General features: G+C 47.4%; 1 pseudogene; it reads left to right on the top strand.

The window, feature by feature from the left end:
• The first annotated feature begins 2842 nt into the window (after nucleotides 1-2842).
• Nucleotides 2843-3767, top strand: LOC146195015 (uncharacterized; annotated as a pseudogene).
• The last annotated feature ends 11357 nt before the right edge of the window (nucleotides 3768-15124 follow it).

Here is a 15124-nt window from a genome sequence, read left to right as displayed (position 1 = left end):
GTCAACATTTCAATTACCGGAACCTCCATCTTTTTGTGCGGAACTGCTTGCAGTGCAAGAGTGTGACCGCCATTCCCATGCTTCCCACGGCCCGTATTATGGTACGTACAGATGCCCTCCAGGTGACAAAGCTACTTCGACGCGTTAGTAGCAGCCCGGAAATCTGCCAGAACATACACAGTCTAGCGGCTCGCATACCAAATCCAATTCACATTCAATGGACCCCGCGTGACCTTTTAAGTGCTCAAAGCCAAGTGGATTCTGCGACCCGCCTTTCAAACTCAACCTCGACATCGCCAAACCTCAAAAAATTGGCCAATGCCACCCTGCTTTTAACAAGAAAGGAGCACCTCCGGCGCCGTACACGTGCTCTTATACCTCCGTGTACGGTAAGCCTCCCCCGCGGTCTAACCCGTGTAGAGGAGGTGGTGCTTCGGAGGATTAGAGTTGGGGTGGCCCTAACACCAGCAGTGATCCGAAAGTGGCCACAATTTCGGTATTTATATCCACACCCTGGGTGCCCCATCTGCAAGTCTAGAAATATAGAAGCTGATATCCATCACTTACTGTGGGATTGTCCAGCGTTGAAGCCAAAGCGAATCCGGCACCTGGTGGCAGCAGGCCTCTCCCCCCATAATCCGCAGTCATATGCTGTTTGGACACCGGGACCGCATCATCGTTGACTCCTCGATTTCATTGCATCAGCCAACCTTTTTTCATTTATTTGACCACACCCTTCATCCATCATAACATTTCTTTTATGCCCTGAGGCAATAAACTTCGCAAAAAAAATAACCTGGATAATATAAAGAAATAGTTTCAGTTGCTACAATTTATTGAATCGTGCCTAAATGCAAGGCTGAATTCAGCAATTTTCAGAAGAAGCACTCACTTTTATATTTATTGTTATATTTTTAACGTTATAATGCGTAAAACGTCCGTGATATTTATAGGTACTGAGGATTCCTGAGAGATTTGAAAAATCGAAGATTATTTCTTTAATTCGAATTTAATTTGCCCCTATTTTATTTGTTTTCGAATTTTGGCCAATATTGATGCGTTGTGGAGAACGCACCTAGTTGTCTAGAGCTGCAAACGTTGCCAGAAATTAGGAAGATAAGACGGGTAAGAAAGAAAATTTTTTTTAGTGCAAACAATGTAAACGCCTCATGCATGTATGTAAGGTTAAAAATTGATATTTTTGCAACACGCTGCTCCGGAAACAAATTTCGCTATTTTTACTACATTAGCTGCAACAAACAAATGTTTTTTATATTTCTTGTAAAAGTACAAGTTGCGTAGAATTAGCAAAAATAATGGATGAGAAAAGGCTCTCCCGATAGCAGCAGGTCTCCAAACGTGCAATATTTTGAAATGGCAAAAATGACGTTTTCCGCCTATAGTGACATAGAATTTTATTTTTTCCGAGAAACCTACACCAGATCTTGTATAACTAAGGATCATTCTTCGTCTTGAGAGATTTGCTCAGCACATATAAAAATTTTATTGAAAAGACAAGAATGGTCATCGGACCTCGATTGCCATCTTATCGGAGCACACCCATTAATTTGAGCGGTTTGAATTTCTTAGTGCCTAGCTTGACCTTCAAAGCCATTTTTCACTTATTGGAACAGAAAAAGTAGGTGAGGAGAATATCTCCTGCAAAGTCAGTAGTGGACAGTGGTGAATTTCATGTGCATGAATTTCAATGCATTGTTATTGAGGAAACGCATATCTAAATTCAGGTTTCCGTTCAGCTACTCATTTGCTGTGAAGGAACATCCGCACTCAATGAAGGCAAAACGAAGAAGGGGCCCATCTGCAAAGTAGGGAGCAGTGTCAGTCTGAGTTGCCTTGAGTACATTCAAGCCTGCATATGATGCCGTACACAACTAGGTCTTATTATCAGCTGTAGCAGTACGCGCCTCGGATTAAAGAATAAATACTATTGGCATATTTGATGAGCAGAGGAGCAATTTGCTTCAAGTGTACATGATGCTTGCTGCTTTTAGTTCTTAAAGAAAATATTAGTTGAAAGGAATTGCTGCTCCAAACTACTTTTCACCAAGAATTTGACATGACCTGGTAATGCACGTGCTACTTATGTTCATGGAAGCACCACCAAAGCCAGTTTTCCTCGGTTCTCAGGAAATGCATTGCGGACTTGAATGTTCTACGGAGAAATAGGAGGTGCTCAGAGTCCACAGAATATGGTACGATCTGCACAACTCCATAGACGTCTACATAGGGACGAAGAAAATCCAGGAAGCATCGCAAATCAAAATCCTAGGCATGCGGATACAGAGCAACTGCCGTATAGATTAAACAATCAGGCAACTAGAAAATACCACAGCGCAGATCACGCGAATGATTGCAGTGTTAAGCGGGGATCCAGGCACTGGTAACGGGCACTGGTAGCGAGCAGGACCGGAGCGGTGGTGGCCTAGCTTGCAGTCAGCTGGTCCGCAAAATCACTTCCTCTTCCTCTTTCTCGGCGATATGCCCACCGAATCTGATGTTCTTCTTTACAGCAAGAACCTCCAACAGAAGACGAAGAATGTCCGAGGACACATGTAGGCAGGTACAGGCCCTCGTTTTAAGTCGCATCGTATATGGTGTACTCTAACAAATTGCCCTCGAACAGGAAAAGGAAAAACTGAAGGCAATTCTGAGGAAAGCGTACAAATGCGTTCTTGGACTACCGGTCAACATATCCGCGGAAACGTTCTCTGAACTGGGCGTAAACCATACAGTGCAAGAGCACATCGAGGCCAACCTTATCGCGCAGAAAATGAGACTCAGGAAGACGTAAACGGGAAGGAACACGCTGAATATACTGGGCATGAGAGATGCTTGCACAGAAATAAGTAGCACGGGGAGCATTCTGAAGGAGATAAAAAAGATGATTAGGGTCAACCCGATTTCCAAAAACTTGCAAACGAAAATACACAACGCTAGAAGAGAGGCAAGATCGGAGGCACAGGAAAGAAGCTTCGCAGAGAAAAGAAAAACAATGTACGTCGACGCGACCACAAACAAGGAACAATACAGAGCGGTAGCCAGCACTGATGATCACCAACTTAGGGAAATCAACGGTGCCTGGATAAAGAGCAACAACATTCTCGAGGCTCAGGAAGCAGCTATCGCTCTCGCTATCACCCACCAAGGTGAGAAGACAACTACACAAATAATTACGGGCTCACAAGAAGCATGCAGACCGTATAGCAGCGGACGCATATCCTCTGTGGCCATCCGCATATTCAAGGCAAGAAAAATTACCTTTTCGAGATGCTTCATAACGTGGACACCAAGCCATGGCACTGTCAAAGGTAACCAACGGGCCGACGCCAAGGCCCGAGCATTCGCCAACCGGGAGGCGCACAACGAATGAGAACTGGATGCAGTCACTAGACGCTATGGAGCCATTCTTGAACATCAAAAAGGAGGATCTACCCCCCTCCCCACGAAGACCTCAATAGAGAGCAGTCGGTTGCCTGGAGACAGCTACAGACTAATTCATACCGCAACCTGAATCTACTCAGTAAAATCTATCTTACGCATATGAGAATAAATGGCCGCTATGCTTGGAACCGTCTACACTCTACCATGTTGCATGGGAGTGTCAAAAACCAGAGGTAGCGAAAATAAACACCACACCAACACTGGAGCAGTAGAAGGCTGTGCTGTCCTGCTCGACGCCTGATGACCAGCTCAAACTGATCGGCAGAGCGCGCAAGACGGCAAAGGTCACTGGGGCCCTCGACTGAGGGCCCCACCCACGCCGGAAGAACTCCCTTTGGCTAAATAAAGTTTTTCATTCATTCAGGAAATGCATAAACTGTAGAGCTGTGTTGATATGCGTCATATGGCCTATATTATTCAAATATTTGCTACTTTCAGGGAGCAGTAATTACGCCTCAACTAAGACCCAGAATTAATGAAAATCGACTGCCTCAAGAGCTACAGCAAGCATATTATTTGTGTTCTTCGCCAGATGTTCAGTCTGAATAAATAATTTGACAAATTCTACTGGATGCAAGAGTCATAGATCAGCATACATATTGCCTACACCCATTGCATACAATCTCAAGGCAGTGACGGTGGTATCGTGGTATCTTTTGCAGTGGTGTGATGAAGCTTTGCTTGGGTCATCTGTGCGTGACAGTCACATATCTGCATGACTTATCATATGAAATAATGTAACTGGCATTTATAATATGCGGTTGGGACCTGTACGAGCATACGATATGATTGATTTCTCACACAGATCTTGGGATCCTGTGGATCGTATAGTATCATACTGATCATATAGATCTACTTTGTCTGATCTCATTTAGATCATATGGGATCATATGGATCATTCAGGAACATATGGCTAATGTGTGTATGATGCAATAACCTCGCACAACTTCATTTGTGTGGGATCACACAAAATATCATATGCACTTTTTTCAATAGGCAAATTACACCCTTTCCCGCTCGTTCACGGTCAAACATTTCAAATGACCTCCCGCCAAAAATTAGGCCTACGTCACCGGAAGTTGAGTACCATACAACCCCATTAAGACGTCGCCATTACTCCTGCCTTCTATTTTGACGTCTGGTTGATTTAGCTGGCTATAATTAATTCTCTAATGACCCATATTCACCATATTTGTTTCCTCAGCGATATCATTCGCCCTGCATCTATGAAACAATTCGTTTTATAACTCGTTCCGTTTGAACGCAATCGAGCGGACAAACTCGTGATACCACGAATCTTCCAATACAGCACTTAATGCTTACGCATTAGTACGTTAATCGGCCACGCCAACACGATATTGCTTGCAGCTTATTTTTTTCTTGTGAGCGTTTCTTAATTCTGGTGTTTTGACGCCGGGAATTTTTCGTTTTTGGTATGCCCGAATGACATGTCTACTTCAGTGCTTCATCGGCCTGGCGTTGCTGTCAGGTACTAATGTGATCATAGCCGTTTCTTCACTCAGTGGGGTCTTATACTGTATGAGCGTCACTTCGCGATTTCTTCTCTTCTCGGCAACAACTGGCATGGTTTTAATACCAAACAAAAAAGGCCCAAGCTCACACCCAGATCAACCATCCCGTTTGTCCGCATGTTTGACCCTTCTGCAGCCACCATTTAACATAACACCGGTGCTTAACCATTATGGTCCGCTCATATAGAAATGGACCCAGCTATTATTTACGCCCGGATACCTTTGGGCACTTATAAGGAACAATAACAGAGGCAACGGAGTTTGTGTTACATGAGGAGGCAACAAATGAGCATAGTGGTTGAGGGAGCGAACTGTGTTACGTTAGGGGGCAAGAAAAGAGAAGAGTAAGTAAGGGAACAAATGAAAGGTAATTACATCCTAGCAAAAAAGAAGAAACGGGAATATCAAGGCTGTAAAGTGTAGGTAAGAGAAAGCACTGTCTGCAGAGAGAAAGCAATGGACTGCCCATCAGTCTAACGCAAGCTTAGAAAAGGCGGCTGAAAGTAACGCAGGCGGTTGAACGAACGTTGGTTTTGTGTTATGTCTCAGTTTGGCGCTATTTATTTCTTAATTATAATAAGCACCTTTTAGCCCAAATGAACGTTATTTTAAACGAACCGATTTGCTTAGCTACTTTTCCTGAGCTGCCACTGGACGAGGGTTAATTCAGTTTTAGTCCACGACAGTTAGAAGGCATGTAGAAAGTGGTGGAATAATTAAAGAGATTGTCGCGAGGTCTTTGCCCTGCACTGTGAATAGTCAAGAGAATAATCAGTTTCAAATACCCATTTTGGATGCCGATGACAGCCCCGCTGCCGTGGTGCAGTGGGGCTCTCATCCGCAACAGGAAAGCCCAAAAGCTTGTAAAAACTGCTCTATTCATGATAAAAATGGAAAAACGTTATCTTTTTTTTCGTACTTTGCTCTTATTTGATATTTATAAAAGATGCGGTGTCATAAATACATTAAGATGCCCGACGGTACAATGTTCAAGACTTACGAGTGTGAGTGAGTGAGAAGACTAATTACACCGACATGGACCTCGGGGCAGGGGTTCAGCCAGGGGGATCTCCTTGCCGGCTCTCCTCTGCCGTGGCCGCAGAGGTCTTGGAGTAAGCCTCCTCCGCCAGGCGTAGGACGATCTTTTGTTCATCCACATTTGGGCTGCGGATGTAGGACTCCCAGGTAATTTGATCAATTCTCCGGGAGCTAAAAAAATAGATGCACGACAACTCTGCCGTAGTACCCGGATTCAAATTGACCGCCGCCGGCTACGTTTGGATGGAGGGGAAACAAGAGACGCCCATGTGCTGTGCAATGTGGTCGTAATTGTGGCTGTAGGAAGAATGAAAAGAACTGGAGGCAGCACTTTATGACTCCAATCACAATAGCGCCCCATGACCGGACGGTATAAGCTACTCAACACTTCTGAACCTTCCCAAGTCACACAAACTTGCCATGCTGAAAGAGATTAACAAATACTGGGCCGACGGTGATCTTCCTCTTGCTTGGAAGAAGTCAGTGGTAATACCAATTCTAAAACCTGGCAAGCCAAGTCGAACATTACAAGACCTCAGGCCGATATCGCTGACGTCCAACCTTTGTAAGGTCATGGAACGTATGGCTCTAAGAAGACTTGAATGGTACTTAGACAAGTACAACGTCCTGTCTCCTATGCAAGTAGGTTTTCGTCGAGGTCTCTGCGCCCAAGATATCCTCAGAAGACTTCATAACGACGTTCTCGCATACCCTAGCAGCGCACAGCTCCGAGTGGTTGTTGGGGTCGACGTCAAAAAGGCGTTTGATTTCGTGCCCCACTCGACCATACTTCGCCGGCTCCAGGAAGTGGGGATAGGCGGCAACCTCTACCGCTTCGTGAAAGCCTTTCTTGCAGAAAGAACCTTTTCAGTAATGGTTGGAGATACTCAGGGTGGTTGGCAACGCAACCAAACAAGTGTCCCCCAAGACGCTGTCTTATCACCGGCTCTCTTCAATATAGCTATGTCAGGTCTCCCGCCAATGCTGTCGTTGATACCCGGTCTCAATTTCGCCGTGTATGCGGACGATATAACGCTGTGGACCAATTCAGGGTCTCCTGCAGAGCAAGAACAAGCCCTACAGACAGGCCTCAATGCCGTCCATGAATACATCGAGAAGTGGGGAATGAAAACCTCTCCAGAAAAAACCGACTACGTGGTTGTCATAAACGGCCCGCGGGTACGAGCCGAGGCAGAACGCAAACTTATCTCTCTTCATTTAGGGCACTCGGTTATTTGCCGGAAACCAACAATCCGTATACTAGGCATGCTTATTGACGAGGATGGAGGAGCCAAAAGCTGGCTTCATAACACGATGCTTAGCTGTCATCAGGCTTTACACCTAATGCGCCGCGTCTCTGCGCGGGGATGGGGAATCAAGGAGGTGGGGCTCCGTCAGATGGCATTAGCACTCATAACATCGAAAATCCTGTACGCATATCCGTACATGCGACTTAACGCGACCCAACGCCTTCAGCTTGAGCGAATCAATCGCAAGGCGATGCGCTTAGTTACTGGTCTGCCAAAGTACTGCCCAGTAGTGAACCTATACGCATGCAGCAATAATAATGCCCTTCAGGATCTGGCAGAGCAACAATCGCAAGCCCAGCACGTCCGTCTCTCCACAACGGCGGCTGGCCGACAGATCCTGCAGGCATTAGGCTACAACGTTGACAATTTAGAGCCACTTTCGTCCGCCGCCCCACCATGGGAGTTGATTGACTTAGTAGATGGTATACCATTACCAAAGAATATGAGTTCGGCTAATTCTCAAAGTCGCAAAGCTGCCGCCAAACGTCATAGGAAGATGTCACACAAGCTAGCCCAGGAAGGAGCTATCCAACTATACACAGACGCCGTTCAGTTTCAACACTGCGCAGCTGTAGCTTGTCACGACTCTGTGTCAGATACCTCGGTAGTTCAACGGCTTTCCGAGGAACACACTGTTACCAATCTCGAACTCATTGCCATGCGACTTGACATTACTCGAATAGTAGCAAGACAGGATCGGGCTCCGTGCACCTACCATATTTTACACAGATTCACAAGCAGCGTACACTGCATGCCGCGCAGGGGGAGCAGACTATGCCATTCAAAACACTATTCGAACACAAGCCCGTCGCCTGAGAGAGGAGGGCTACACCTTAATTATCAAATGGATTCCTGCACACGAAGGAATCACTGGAAACGAAAAGGCACACCAGGCAGCGCGCGCAGCAGCTCTTTCCGCACCTTTGCCTGGATCCACATTCGTTTCCGCTTCGAGGCCCCCTGAGGACGTTACGCATCCGTCGTCGCCTCATATGGATAGGGCGGAGACATGGCATCGAGCACAACGCTATCGTCGAAGCATACTCCAGCACTTGGCCAACCCTGAGCAACTATATCGCTGCCCCGATAGCTCATTCCGGAGAGTGGAGGCAGTACTGCTTCGCCGAGCCCGAACTGGTCAGCTTCCGTCACCCGCGAAGCTGCACCTCATAAACCCGCAGGTATACCCTTCTCCTCAGTGCCCGACATGCCCGGCCAGAGGCACGGCCGAACATCTCCTGTGGAGCTGCCCTACTTTTGACGCAGTACGGGAGAGAGCACTCAAGTCCCTGGGCGGGCTTCGACCAGCAACCCTGCAGGCATGGGTCGATCCCCCATCGCACATCGGGCTATCAGACGCAACCCGGCTCTGGCGAACTTTTCTTTCTTACTTCAAGGAAGAAGAAAGACCAGGCCATTACTTCGCGGAGCCGACCTCGGGACGACCCTACCTCGAGGAAGAAGTGGACACCGGTCCCTCATATCTATCCCAACCTTCACCCCCACCCCCACCCATACCCTCACCCCACCCTTAACCACTCCCCCACCCCTACATCCATGAAGCAACTTAGTTCTGCCGCAAGGTAAACGCCTATCGTAAGCAGAAATAAAAACGTAATAAAAAAAAAGAAAGAAAAGAAAATGCACGGACCTGCTAGTGGCTCTGTAGCCGAGCCACCTTGCGGACAGAAAAGAAAATAGAGAAGAAAGGAAAAAGAACAGGGAGAGAAAGACGCGCGCCGCTACCCCAGCTGTCGTTCACCATCTAAGCGGCGGCAAGTGCAACGACGGCCTACAACAGGTAAACATTCGGTGGCTGGCTAGTCTCCGCAGCAAGCGGCGTTGACCTACCCTCCCAGCCCCGTATAGGGCTAGGAACAGCCACCCTCCGATGTCAGTGCACGCTGAAAATATGTCAGCGCGCGCTAAAAATCCCCGGGTGGTCAACATTATATCGAAGCCCTCCACTAGGACCTCCCTTCCTCCCTTTTTTACGCCGCAGCTCAGGTATTTATACAATAGATGTGACAGGTACTCACCCTTCCTTTTCGTTGAACAAATTAATAATGCGAAAGCCTTTACCGCGCAGTTCGCGAAACACAAAATACTGCGCTGGAGCACATGTAACATACCACACAGACGAGCTAACCAGGGAGGAAGTTCGCATCGCAGTCCAGAAATTACACGTGCACATTTATTATTATTATTAACTTATTGACGCGTAATAAACACACTTCGGGTGCTGTCATTATTTCTCACAGGCCTTAATGCGGTTGAGTGCGAGAAGGGAAACTAATATAGGCTTTGCAAGATTTGGTTTAACTCACTTCAAAGTAGTCATCTTCACAATAGGTAAATCTTGTGTTTCTATTTTATTACAAATTTTCGTGATTAGCGTATACTGCAAAAAAAAACACCTTCGCAGGAGCACACTAGCACAATACGCAGACGAGCTAGGCAGGGAAGCAATTAGCATTGTAATCCAGAAAGCACAGGTGCGCATCTAACATTACTATTGAAGTATTGATGCTTAATAAACACATTGGTGCTGTCACTATTTTTACAAGCCTCAAAGCAGCTGAAAACTACACAGCGATCGCCGGAAGGACAAAGCAAAGCTGGCACTTGCCAGTTGGTGCATTGCTGTATTCCTGCAGCACCCGAAGGCAGAGAAAAGTAGAAGCATGACCTTGCACACAGCAGAACAGTCCACGAAACAGCGAGACAGCGGCAGCGTGTGGCTATCCGGACCGCTTTTCAACACGGCGCACCCGGAACTCGCCTGGCGAAGGTGACCCTACGTCGCTATCGCCATATCTCGGCAGTCAGCGGCGTAACTTGTCAATGGAGGAGGAGTGGCGGCGACGGCCGCGGAGTGTGGAGTTGACAGGCACAGAGTGTATAAAGGAGGCTATGACAGGAGCGTTCGGCAGAGGGTGCCACATTTTCGAGGGAGATAGTTAAAACAAGTAAAAACTCTAGAGGGCACTTTGGACCACGAAAGTGCAATGAGGCGAAAGCAATTATAGCGGTGTGGATCGTAGCCCTTCTCTACGGCACCTCTCTCTCCCTCTTTTCTTTCGCTCCCACCCAGGTAGCACAGAATGTGGGGCCCCAGTAAGTCCGATATAGGCAGGTGGGGCAGGAGCAACCATCCTAAAACCTGCATTAGTCCCCGATGGGGCAAATGTGGGCAAGCCCCATTTGGGCTTGCCCCTGTTCCTTCTGCATGCGTCCCATTACGGCGTTGCTCGGGCTAATGCAAAGAACATTCCTGCATCCAGACCGCAAGGGTCCTTTGTCGGATACTTAAGAGTAATCCTACCTAAATGTGGGCTCTTAATGGGAAAGCCCTCATAGATCCGAAATGAGGCCGCCCTCATAAAAGCTTTGTGGGACCTACATCGGCCTTAATGGGGCAAAAAAAAACAGACATGCCCACATGCTGCCCCAATCGGCCCATTGTAGGTTACTTGAGGGCATGTGAAATATAAACAAGACATCAATTTGGGCAAGCCCTCGTGAAGCCCAAATGAGGCAGCCTTAAATAACCGCTTTAGGTCCCACATAGGCTGTAATGGGGCTGGAAGCTGGGCGATCCCTCATAGTACCAAAAATGGTCCCTTATGGGAACTTTGAAGGCACGTGCAACCGCAGGCGGGCTCTAGGTTCAAAAACAACACCCAGCCCAATTGGGGCTGCGCGCACAAAACTGCTTTATATCCCACATGGGCCGTAATGGGGCTGGAAGGCGGGCAGGCCCGCATGATACCAAAATCGGTCCCTTGTGGGGAATTTGAAGGCACGTGCTACAGCAAGTGGGCTTTAAGTTCAAAAACGACACCCAGCCCAATTCGAGCTGCCCACATAAAACCTCTATAGGTCCCACACCGGCCGCAATGGGGCTAGAAGGCGTGCGTGCAATTGTGTATTCATTGTTTCCAACCTTTATTTTGTTTTAGATGTGCCCTGTATTACTAATATAGATGATTTGTATAACAGTTGTTGCCTTGCTTAGTCAGTTAGAAATATTACTTGGCTTTAGTTCTCGCGCTCATGCAAATTGCACTAAAATACTAAAACATACTGATTACTAACTGGTGTTCCTAATATGGTTGCTGTGGATAGCCTGCAACACTCGGCCCAATATTACTGTTCAGAGCACACATCTCCATAGTCGGAACAAGATGTACACGATGTCACTTAGGCTAGATTGATGTTATGAATTATTGTAAAAATTAATATTGTGGCTGTTTAGAAAGGGCAGGCATGCATAAATATTTAATTATGGGCATAAATTATGATTGGCAGAACTTGGACTAGGGCTTCCCATCAATTTCCTGCGTCGGACCCCTATGAGAATAATGTGGGCAAGCCCAAGTGCGGCTTTCGCTATAGAACCCCCATCGGTCCTATGTCATTATCTGAGGGGCTAACCGAAATAAAAAAATAAACGTTCATCCAGAGCAGCTGCCCGAATCTGTCCAAGGTAGGACCATCGTGGGGAGTTGGCGGGATTGTGCCTTTTTGGCAATGCGCGAAAAATGTGTGGGCTGCCAGCATCGGTCCCTTGTGCGGCCCATTGAGGTTTTGTCGACAGCCCCCTTCAGGCGTACGTCGGCCACTCTTGCAGCACCCACATTGAGCCCACCGGAGCTATGCTGCACTGCCTACATCGGACCCACCAGGGGCCCCCTTTAGAGCCCACTTCTTGCTACCTGGGCAGGTTCCTCCCTTCCGTAAGGGAGGAAGGTGGGAGTGAAAGAATAGAGGGAGATAGAGGTGTCGTATTGGGGGGCTACGATCCACCGCTTTGTAAGAGATTTCATCTCATTGAGCTTTAGTTGTCCAAAGTGCCCTCTAGAGTTTTTATCATTTTAGGCCTATGTGAATTCGAACAGTTTATTCATTTTTAACTCCTGCGCAGAACGGTCGTCGTGTACGTACGATTGTAGGTGCTCCTAGGGGCCATATGGACACACCTATGGGACCCAACACTGGCATTGTGCTGTTATTGATACGAATTATCCTAGAGAAAAATAAGAAGACGTCATCGCACCCAAAGGTCTATATAGAAAAAAAAACGTTGAAAGGTGATCACTGAGATTCACGCGGCATATCACGAGAACATTACTCTTGTAATGCGAAAGCATTGCTTCGCTATGTTCGCAGGTTCAAAGATTCGCTAGGTTCACAGTTGTTCACAGGACTGCGAACGTATAATCCACGGGTACGTCAAAGCCTTCCTCTCAGAACTGCCACCATCGGCATGGGAGACCTTCGATCGAACAAAATTCACGCGCCAAACAAAGGAACACCACAAGGATCAGTCATCTCACCTATCCTCTTCAATATAGCTATGATAGGTCTTGCACGAAGACTAAAGAAGATCGAAGGCATCAGGCACGCCATGTATGCAGACGACATAACAGTCTGGACGAACACCAGTTCCCTCGGGGAGAAGGAAGAAAAACAACAGGAAGCGGCCTCCTGTGTACAGAAATATCTCGGAGAAAGAGGACTCGCATGCTCGACCGAGAAATAGGAACTGCTTTGAGTGTGGAGAGGCAAACAAAACCGGACCATCCCAACCAGTGAGAACCTGAAACTCAACATATACCTGGAAGGAATGCCCATCCCGGAAAAGACAACAATAAGAATATTAGGTATGTGGGTTCAATCGAACCAACGCTGTAGTCACACTTTTACCATGCTCAAAACAACAACGCTACAAGTGACACGCATGATCACCCGCATCACCAACAGGCGGCATGGCATGCGCGAAGAGGACGCACTAAATCTAGCTAGAAACCTGGTAGTGAGCCGAATTATGTAAGGCCTGTCCTACCAGTGCCTCAACAAGAGGGAAATACAACAAGCGGATGCCCTGGTACGCAAAGCGTATAAGACGGCGCAACACTTCTAAAGAAAAGCTCATGGCGCTTGGATTGCAAAACACATTCAATGAACTACGCGAGGCGCAGCTTTAGTTGCAAAAACTCAGGCTGCTGCAGACAATGACTTGAAGAGCTTTCTTACAGAGACTCGGATACCGTGAGCAGATGCGAGAAATAGCGAGGACGGTAACGATCTCCGACGAACTTCGCAAGTCCCTCAAGGTAGCTTCAATCCCGAGAAACGTGGACCCTAACCTCCACCAAGGTAGAAGAGAAGCAAGGGCCGGTTTTATTCAAAAAACATACGCTCCTCAAGACATGATCGTGTATGCAGACGCGCCCTCGAGAGGAGGACACAACAAAATTGCAGTGGCCACGGTGGTCGATTCGTCTCTACGCGAAGTGACCAGCGCCTCTATCCGACACTGCACAGTAGCAGAGGCCGAGGAAGTAGCCATTGCTCCAATGGTGGTGGAGGACTACAGAGCTGGGCGGTCACTAACGATACTCACGGACTCTCAAACAGCCTGTCGAAATTTCATGAATTGTAGGATTGGTCGTCACGCGCTCCGTATACTCCTCGAAGCGACCGACAGAACTAAAAACCACGAAGCAAGACCAGACACAAAATTATGTGGGTAACGGGGCACATGGGGGTGGCAGGGAACCAAGAGGCTGACAGGATAGCACGAGCATACACTACTTTCCGAGCATCCGACGGGTCCGCGGAACTTTTGCCACCACCCAGGGCATACTCGGCCATAGTAGAAAACTATAGAGGAAGAAGAATGCGATATCCCCCACCACACAGTTCTCTCACCAAAGAGGAAGCTGTCATATGGAGACAATTACCGACGGGTTCATACCCAAGCCTACACATACTAAACAAAATGCACCCTACCATATACGCTGACAGATGTCCGTGGTGCGATGAAAAACCAACACTATATCACATCACATGGGCCTGTAAAAACATATATGTGGTCCCCAAAATTCGAAACCCGAGTACGGAGCAATCGGAGACTGCTGTCGAGCGACCGCTGGAAAGACCAGCAAGGTCTGGTACAGCGAGCCCAACGGGCGGCAGTAGCCAGCGGAGCCCTATTGTGCAGAAGTGGACCGACCATTGTGCAGAAGTGGACGAGGTCGACGGAGAAGACTCTTGTGGATTCAACAAGCAGACATCTCTGAAGACGTCCAAAAACCGCCAAGTAATATAGGGCTAAATAAAGTTGTCTTCCTCCTTCCTCTCACAGGTAGATATCTATCTGTCCGCAAACTGTGTCCGCATTTCGTGTCCGCAGGCCGTGTCCACAGAATGTGTCCGAAGAAAGTATTCGCAAAATTTTGTCCGCAGTAGTTGTAATTGAGAAGTGGTAGAGGTCGATGGGTGGTGCCAATCAATAGAGGGTGATGTAATGTTGTTGCTGAAAAAATAATTAGGCCAGTAAGTAATTAGGTAAATATTTAAAATATCTCGTTCACAGGAAAGGAAAGGCGCAGTATCTGCCACGCTTGTTTTGTGGACACCTGAACCGCGCGTAAGGTAAGGGAGGAAGGTGGAAGTGAAAGCGGAAAGAAAACGAAAGGGGTGCCGTAGTGGATATGACGTCAGAGATTTGATGTTACGCAACCCGAAGTAGAGCCGAATAAAGGGCATAGGAAGGGATTGGCGCGCAATTTGAAAGTACTAAAGACTAAAATGGGCAAACAAAAAGAAAAGCTTCAGGCGTATGTCGACCAGATAACGGGGATATTCAGGCGGATCTCTCTCAGGATCAAAGGCCTCAGAGAACCCTGCCTAATAGTGCCTTTGTAATCAGCAGGATAGCTTATGCCACCCCCTTTCTCAATCATGGTTAAGTAGAGACGTTGGAGAAAATGA

The sequence above is a fragment of the Amblyomma maculatum genome, chromosome 3 (assembly GCF_055883805.1).
Source record: "Amblyomma maculatum isolate TAMU_Amacu chromosome 3, ASM5588380v1, whole genome shotgun sequence".
NCBI lineage: Eukaryota > Metazoa > Arthropoda > Arachnida > Ixodida > Ixodidae > Amblyomma > Amblyomma maculatum.
This window is presented reverse-complemented; position numbering and strand designations above follow the sequence as displayed.